Source organism: Poecile atricapillus, chromosome 27 (assembly GCF_030490865.1).
Source record: "Poecile atricapillus isolate bPoeAtr1 chromosome 27, bPoeAtr1.hap1, whole genome shotgun sequence".
Taxonomy (NCBI): domain Eukaryota; kingdom Metazoa; phylum Chordata; class Aves; order Passeriformes; family Paridae; genus Poecile; species Poecile atricapillus.
In genome coordinates, this window is record NC_081275.1 from 5,086,160 (window position 1) to 5,093,913 (window position 7,754).

The window sequence follows — 7,754 nt, forward strand, 5'->3', positions numbered from 1 at the left end:
CAGGTTGGAGCAGCCTGGGACAATGGGAGGTGTCCCTGCCCATGGCAGGGGTGGCACTGGATGGGCTTTAAGGTCCCTTTCAGCCCAAACCATTGAGGGGTTCTGTGGTCTCCTTCCAGCATCTGCTGCACCAGGTGTGACCTCCCTGAGAGCTGCAGGACTGTGTCTCACCAAAGCCCAGGAGACATTTCTAAGCTGCCAGGTCATTCTCAGGTGGGTTTTTCAGAGCCTGGCAGTGGTGCCACACTGGGTTTGGCAGCAGGAGGTTTCTGTGCCCTCTGTTCCTCAGGGATCCCAAGGAACTGTTTGGCTCTTCAGGCTGGAGCAGGATTTTAGCGCTGGAGAAATTTGCATGACTTAAGGAGGGTTTTCACAGCACTCAGGCTCTGACAGACTCTCTCCAATCATCTGAACAAATCATTTGCTCTGCCAAGCCGTGGAGATTCACCCAGCAAGGCACAGAATTGCTTCAGTCCCAGCCTGTGGTGTAACAGAACCTCACTCAGAGCGTTTGGTAAGAGCAGGATCTGTGCCAAGAGATCACTGCCCCACGAGGGTCACACCTGTGCTCGCTGCCTTCCATCATCCTCTGGCCTTTCCTGCTGACTTTTTGGTCTCCACTGCCTGTGCTCATGGGTGTGACAGGTCTGTGGTGTCACTGTGTCCCCATGTCCCCTGCTCCAGGGTGTCCTCAGCTCTTCTCCCATCAGCGAGTTCTGCCTCCAGGGCTGCAGGCAGAGAAGCTCTGAGCTGCCAAGGGGAAGAGGTCAGTTCACTGTGCTGCACACAGGAAGGGAAAGTCATGAGATTGAGAACAGTTTCGCAAAAAGATTTGGTTTGGTTTTTTTTAAACTGAAAACCCCATCAGCCACCTCTGTCTGCACCGAAAACCTGAGGAGCAAAAAGTCCTGGGAACAGTTGTTCAACTGGACTGGAGAAAGTTCCACATGTGGGAAGTCAGTGGGAAGTGTTTGGAAGAGTTCTGATGGGAGGAAGATGCTCCCTGTGCAGGTTGTGTGGAGCTGAAGGGTTAATTTGGCATTTGGGCCCCTGCAGCCGCCTCAGCCCCAGTGGGAGCAGAGCCCTCAGGCAGCAGGAATTGCTCTTTTTTCCAGAGATTATTTCACAGTGGTGGCATCTTATCTTGTCACTGCAAAGGCTCTTCAGAAAACATATAGGGAGCCTCTTGAACTGACGTGACAGCCTTGGAACAAAGAGTTCATCTGCTTCTGGGGGAAACATTTATTCCACAACTCATTTTTCCCTGTCCACAGCTCAATTTCTCAAGTTTTCAGGAGCAATGTGAAAGATTTAACTGTGGTGAGCCTGGAGGAGGATGGAGGCTGATTAGGAACTCGTTTGGGGGGAGATATTTTGCTCAGCTGGAACGACTGCAGCAAAATAAATTCATGCTGAATGTCTGAGCCATGATGTTTGATTTGTTAATGGCTTTGGCTTTGCAGGCATTCGGTTGATGTAGCAAATTTCTCAGTGCCATGTGCAGAAGTGCTGATTTCTCCCAGCACAGCCTCAAAATATGGAAGCAGAAATAGTGAAAATTCTGCCTGCTGAGAGATGGAGCTGCTGATGGTGAAGCTCCAGCATTTGGTAATTACAGACAGGATCTGACACGGCTCAGGATTGTTGTCGCTGTCCTTGCCACAGCCCTTGGAAGTGACCAGTGTTCCCCTTGGGCTGGAAACCTTCAGGATATCTCGTGCCATGTCATATTCTTAGATTAATTTATCTGTCTGTGGATACAGGAGCATAAAACCCTGCACATCACCAGGTCCATCTTCTTGCAACCTTGGCAGCAGCTCCAAATCCCTGTGGGGTGTTTGTGAAAGGAGGGGATGAGTCCAGAGGGATGAATCCAGGGGGGCAGAGGGTCCCAGTTTGTTTGGGATGATGACTCTGTTGATGGAGTTGCAGCAGTGGCATTGCCAGGAATCACAGCCTTGGCTCTGATCCATGCAGAGCAGCAGGTCCAGTGTGGGAAGGGAAGAGGCTCAAAAATAGCATTTCAAGGAAAACTTGCCCTCCCTGCAATCAGAGATAGGAAGAAGGATCAATTCTCCTGCAGCTGAGGATACAAACTGTGCCAGACAGTCATTAAATGCATTTTCCTGTGCCTGGTACATGGCTCTGCTCTCAAGCTGCATCCCAAGCCTGCTCAGGAACTGACCCGTGGTTTTTCCAGGGACATGGAGGCTCCAGGGGATTCACTGCTGGGTCACAGGCAGTCACCAGCCCTTCACTGACCCTCTCCCTTCAGGCTGGGCCCTCCTTGCACCTTCCTGGGGCATCACCTTGCAAAAGCTGGATGAGATTCTCCTCAGATCATTAAAACCCTGGCTGATAGGGCTGGGATGTGGATCCAGCCCGTGATCTGCAGCGTGAGATCAGCTGCCTGCTGAGCAAGCTGGGTCTGGGGCAGATCCCGTGGGTTTGGCTGTGTTTTCAGGAGAGGCAGCTGGTGACAGACATTTGGGTGTTGTGTGTCCACATTGTGTTTATGGAGCTGTTGTTCTGCAGTAACACCCCAACAGGAAAATTAAATGTTGTGCAAAGGCTGAGAGCCAGTGAAGAGGAGAAGCTCCAGGGAGAGCTCAGAGCCCCTCCCAGGGCCCAAAGGGGCTCCAGGAGAGCTGCAGAGGGACTGGGGACAAGGGATGGAGGGACAGGAGGCAGGGAATGGCTCCCAGTGCCAGAGGGCAGGGCTGGATGGGATATTGGGCAGGAATTGTTCCCTGGCAGGGTGGGCAGGCCCTGGCACAGGGTGCCCAGAGCAGCTGGGGCTGCCCCTGGATCCCTGGCAGTGCCCAAGGCCAGGCTGGACATTGGGGCTGGAGCAGCCTGGGACAGTGGGAGGTGTCCCTGCCATGGCAGGGGTGGGAATGGGTGGGTTTAAGGTCCCTACTCAGCACTCTGGGTATCAGCCTGGAAATGTGCATTTCCCCCCCCCAAACTCTGCATTTCTGTAAGTAAGAATCTCTTTGTTTATGCACCTGTTTTTCATGCCAGCTTTGCCACAGGGAAGAGCATTTTTCACATGATCCAACACATTTTTTTAGCTATTTCTGCAAATCCAGACTCCTCGTGGAGTGAGGCAAAGGAAAAGTAGAAATAGGTCAGGTATTTAAATAAGATGTAGTTGTCTCTCTTCACAGCAAGTTGCTTTTTTTCCTGCCTGTGTGAATTGTGCTAATGTATCAGGGAATAAAGAGAACAAAGGGAAGCAGAAGTGCCAGTGTTTTCATTCTGGGATTGCAGCTTCAGAGCCCTTTACTTTGCAGAAGTGAAACTGAGACCACTCTGAACAGCTCAGCAAATGCTCCTGAAATAATAACCCCCAAATTGTCTGCTCAACCTCTCTGAATACACAAAATCCACTTAAAATCCTGCCTGTCATTCTCCTGTCACATAAAAAATTGATTTCCCTGCTCTGAGCCTCGTCCTTGGTGCCTTGCAGTGTCATGAATGCATAATATTAAGGAAACACAGGGAAATTTGGATGTTCTCAGGAATTGTCTGGCTTGAAATGCAGAGAACAGGCTGCCCTTGGTCGTTTGAGGTGGATTTGAATTTCTCAGCTTGAGTCTGTGTTCCAGGAGTGCCTGTGGCTGGTGCCACCCTCCTGCCAGGCCGGCTGTCACCTCAGCTTAGGCTGATCTCACTGCTCCTGCTCCTTGGAGAGGACATTAGGAATCCACAATGAAATTCCTCTTTTTAAATATCTGCACTAATGGCAGGACTCGGTTCCTTGACTTTAAAGTTTTGTGATGGAAAGAAAATCTTCCTTACAAAACTGCCCCAGCCTCTGTTCTCCCCAGGCTTTGTGTCTTCAATCCCAGCTCACCCCAGTGCTCCCAAGTGGAACAGGGATGATTTCCCTCATGCCTGAAATTTGATTAGACTCCAAGTGTGTCATTGGGGTGCTGTAATGCTGATCCAGAGGTGATGTCAGTGCTGGTTCGAGCTGGGCTTTCCTTCATGGACAGTTTTACCTGGTGGAGGAAGCAACTTTTCCCTTCATTATAGGACATGGGACTGCTGTATCATCCTCACCCTTCCTTCCTGCCTTTCCTAAAATCCCCCTCTTCCTCCTTAACCCATCCACATCCTCATTCCCTGCTGCAGTTACTGCTCTTCTCTTTTCTGCCCAGAATTCTCCTTAATGCCCAGCCATCCCCATCCTTTGTGCTGGGAAAGAGGCCAGATCTCCTCAGGACTGTTTACAAAGCAGCACTCTTGGGGAAGTTTGGTGTAGATGAGATTCACCAGCCCCCAACACCCCGAGAACAGCTGTAACCTGTTCAGACACCATCCTTGAAACAGCCCAACCCAAGTGCTCTGAGTCACTTCAAGATCTGGGTTCTTGTTCCTGAGACCCCTGGGCTCTGCCCAGGGATTTTTCAGTAGCACCAACCTCAGTCCAAGCTGTTCCTGGGCTTTCTTCCGACCTCCTCGTGTGTTTAACCCCCTTTTTAAGCCCTGCACATTTGCTGTGTGTCTCCAGGCTTCTCCAAAGGGCCCTGGCTGTGCTCTTGCCCCAGGGACCGGAGGGAAGCAGCAGCGGGTTCAGAACTGAAGCCTGGCTGCGGTGATGGAGCAATGCGAGGTCTGCCCTGAGTCACCCTGACTGAGCTGTTTCCCCTTCCCGTCCGTCACCCCCAGCCTGACCCTTCCCTGCCCTGTTCAGAGCCTTGGGGATGTGTTTTTGCTGCCCTTGCTTTGCCAGGACAAGGTGTTTGAAGGGAGCCGGAGCTGCTGCCACATCGCTCCCATCACTGGCTCCCGGGAGGGACAGCACAAATCCCAGCGGTGGAACAATCCCCGTGTCCCAGAGATTTCCCTTCTGGCCCTGGAGAGGGGCGTTTTTAAGAGGAGGGACCTCAACATCAGCTTAAAAGCCTGTCATTAATTGAAGGATGATTCAGCTTCCTCAGCTGAAGTGTCACCATGTGGATGCTGGGAGAGGAGGAGGAGGAGGAGCTGCCTTCCTCGCTGGCACCGAGCCACGAGCACCCCCTCCCTCTGCGCCCCCATTCCGCAAGAACCCATGGGTTTAACAGCCAGGAACGAGCTGGTTTTGGCCCCAAAGCCCTGGGGAAATGTCCGTGTGTGTCGCTGCTTGCCCGTCCTGTGTGACCCTTCCTGGGGGGCGCGGAGCCGCTCTCTGGAAAAACCCGCAGCACAAGGGCGCTTCTCTCTTCGTGCCGCTCCTGTGTCCCCTGAAGCTTTAGCTAATTTCTCTCTCTTTCCATTAGAAAAGGAGAAAAATCTGGGTTTTCAGATCAGCTCTGGAAATAGAGGCAGGAGCCAGGGGAGGGGAGGCACGGTCGGTGCCGGCAGAGCGAGGTTCCCCGGCGGCCGGAGGTGCCTCCCCGGCTGGATGAGCCCTCGGGGCCGGGTTAGCTCGGCTCTGCTGCCGGGCACAGCGGCCCCAGGGCCGGGGAGCCGCTGCCAATGGGACCTGATGTCACCGCGTCCTGCATTAAGTAGGTCACGGTGACAGCCCGCCCCAAAGCGCCGCCACTGCAGCGGCCGGGACAGTGAAAAACCCCTCCGAGAGGGGAGCTGGTGCAGCTCTGTGCTTCTCCAGGGGATGCCCGGCTGCGGGGAGCAGTGAATGAACCCGTCCCGCTGCTCTGCAGCCCCGCTTGGCTGGCAGCGATGAGGCATCAGATGGGATGAGGGATATGCAGGTTGCTATAGCGACCGGGAGCTGCGGAGCCGGGAGCAGCCGCTCTCCATCATCCTTCCAGCACCCCCAACGACCCCTTATCACCCCCACACCCATCCCATCCCATCCCATCCCATCCCATCCCATCCCATCCCATCCCATCCCATCCCATCCCATCCCATCCCATCCCATCCCATCCCATCCCATCCCATCCCATCCCTATCCAGCACCGTGCCCGTGCTCCCGGCCCTGGATGTTTCCCAGGATGGCAGAGCCCTCCCGGCACATTCCCGGCTCCGGCTTTAACGAGCTCAGCAGGGATGTGCATGGAATAGAAGGGAGCTGAGCTGAGTGTTTGCCCCGGCTCTGCAGCGCCCGCCCAGCCCTGCACAGCCCCCCCATGAGCTGGCACCGAGCCGGAGCTGGGGTGGGATGTGCCAGCCCTGCTTCCCATCCCCTGTGCCTGGGCACAGCCCTGCTGCTGTTGTCCCTGTGGTTTCCAGCCCCTGGAGCCAGGCAAGCCGAGCTGGTGACTCCACCATAGCAAATTGTCCTCTCTCTTATCCCAGCTGCTTCCTGGCAGTCTCACTGGCACAGGTGGATCCCAAGGAATAATGAGAAAAAAGCAGAGAATTTCAAAAGGGTCCATGCTATTGGTTTTCCTGTCATGATTTTGGGTGATCTCTGGGAGCTCCATGGCAGCTTCCCCCTTGTGGCTTCAGACCTCTGCCAGGCTCTAAAAATATCCATTTAATTCACAGCCCTGCAGTGGGAAAAGCAGAGCTGCTCATCCCTTGGGATGGCTGGAGGTTTTCTCTGTACCAAAGCAAGAGCAGAGCTTCTCTGTGCTGTTGTTTTCCAGTGTAAAGCATCCATCAGCTGTTCCAACCACTCCTTGCTACTCCAAAATTGTTTCCCCTTGTAAATTTGAGTGGGAAACAGATGAATAATCCCACACATTTGTCCTCTCCATCAGCCCCCTGTACCTCACAGTCTTGCAGATGCTGAACAAACACATCCCAGATGCCTGAAAGGTTCTGGATTCCCTCTGAAGTTTGTTTTTTTTGGTGGGGGGGTGGAATTTCTACCTTCCTTAAACTTCAGCAGGCAGGATTTGATCAGCAGCTGCTGAACAGGCTGGGAGCATCCTTTGAGGGGGGACTTTGCAAATGTGCCCCAGTAAATGTGGGGCTGGTGAATTCATTCCCCCAGATGGGCCAGGACAAGGAGCAGCACTGGGAAGAAACTAAAAGGAAAAACTTTTGCTGTTTCTCAACCTGCCCAGGAATTGAGTCCATGATGTCCCAAACAGGAGGCAGCTCTGCACTCATCTTCCTAAGTGCTCTTATTTTATTTATGTGCTGGTGCATTTCTAATGCCAGGCTCTTGGCATCACCCCCATGTGCTGCTTTCCTCTGCTCCAGCCAAGGACTTGGAATCATATTTTTGGCATGGTGGTTTTTATAAAATATGTAACACTCCAGCATCTTGCGGCCGCAGCAGAGCTGGGAGCCGGATGGGCTCTGACTCCCCAAAGCTCTGCCAGGCTCAGAATAGCTCTGAAATGTGAGTTAATTGGAGGCTGCAGAAGAAGCTGCAGTTTATCCCCGGTGCTGTCAATGCTGAGAGCAGGGTGGTGAAGGTGAGCAGCACGTGGGGACTGTGACGTGTCCCCATCACCCTCCTGCTGCCACCAGGAGCCACAGGCCCCACATGCCCTGACCCAACTCTCCCCACCCTTTTCCTTCCCTTCAAATATTCAAATTACATTGAATTCTGAGTGAATTTAATTCACAAAATCATTGAACAGTTTGGATTGGAAGGGACTTTAAAGGTCATTTAATCCACCCCCCCATGCCTGTGGTATGACAGGGATCAGGGAAGGAGCACTGGGTGGATTTTAGAGTTCCCTCCAGGGGGGTGTGGCAGGCTGGGGATCTCTACCAGGATGTTCCATCCATCATCCACCAGCCCTGGCTGCCATGGGGGGCTGGCAGCTGCCTCCACCCAGGGAATGGGAAACTTTTCATTTTGGCTGCTGGTGGAAATGAAATATTTAACACAATAT

The 7,754-nt window shown here is 53.2% G+C and overlaps 1 protein-coding gene across 2 annotated transcripts in view; it reads left to right on the forward strand.

The window, feature by feature from the left end:
• Positions 1 to 7,754, forward strand: part of MYO1D (myosin ID) — a 158,419-nt gene that overhangs the window by 136,464 nt on the left and 14,201 nt on the right. The gene's annotated exons all lie outside the window — the stretch shown is intronic.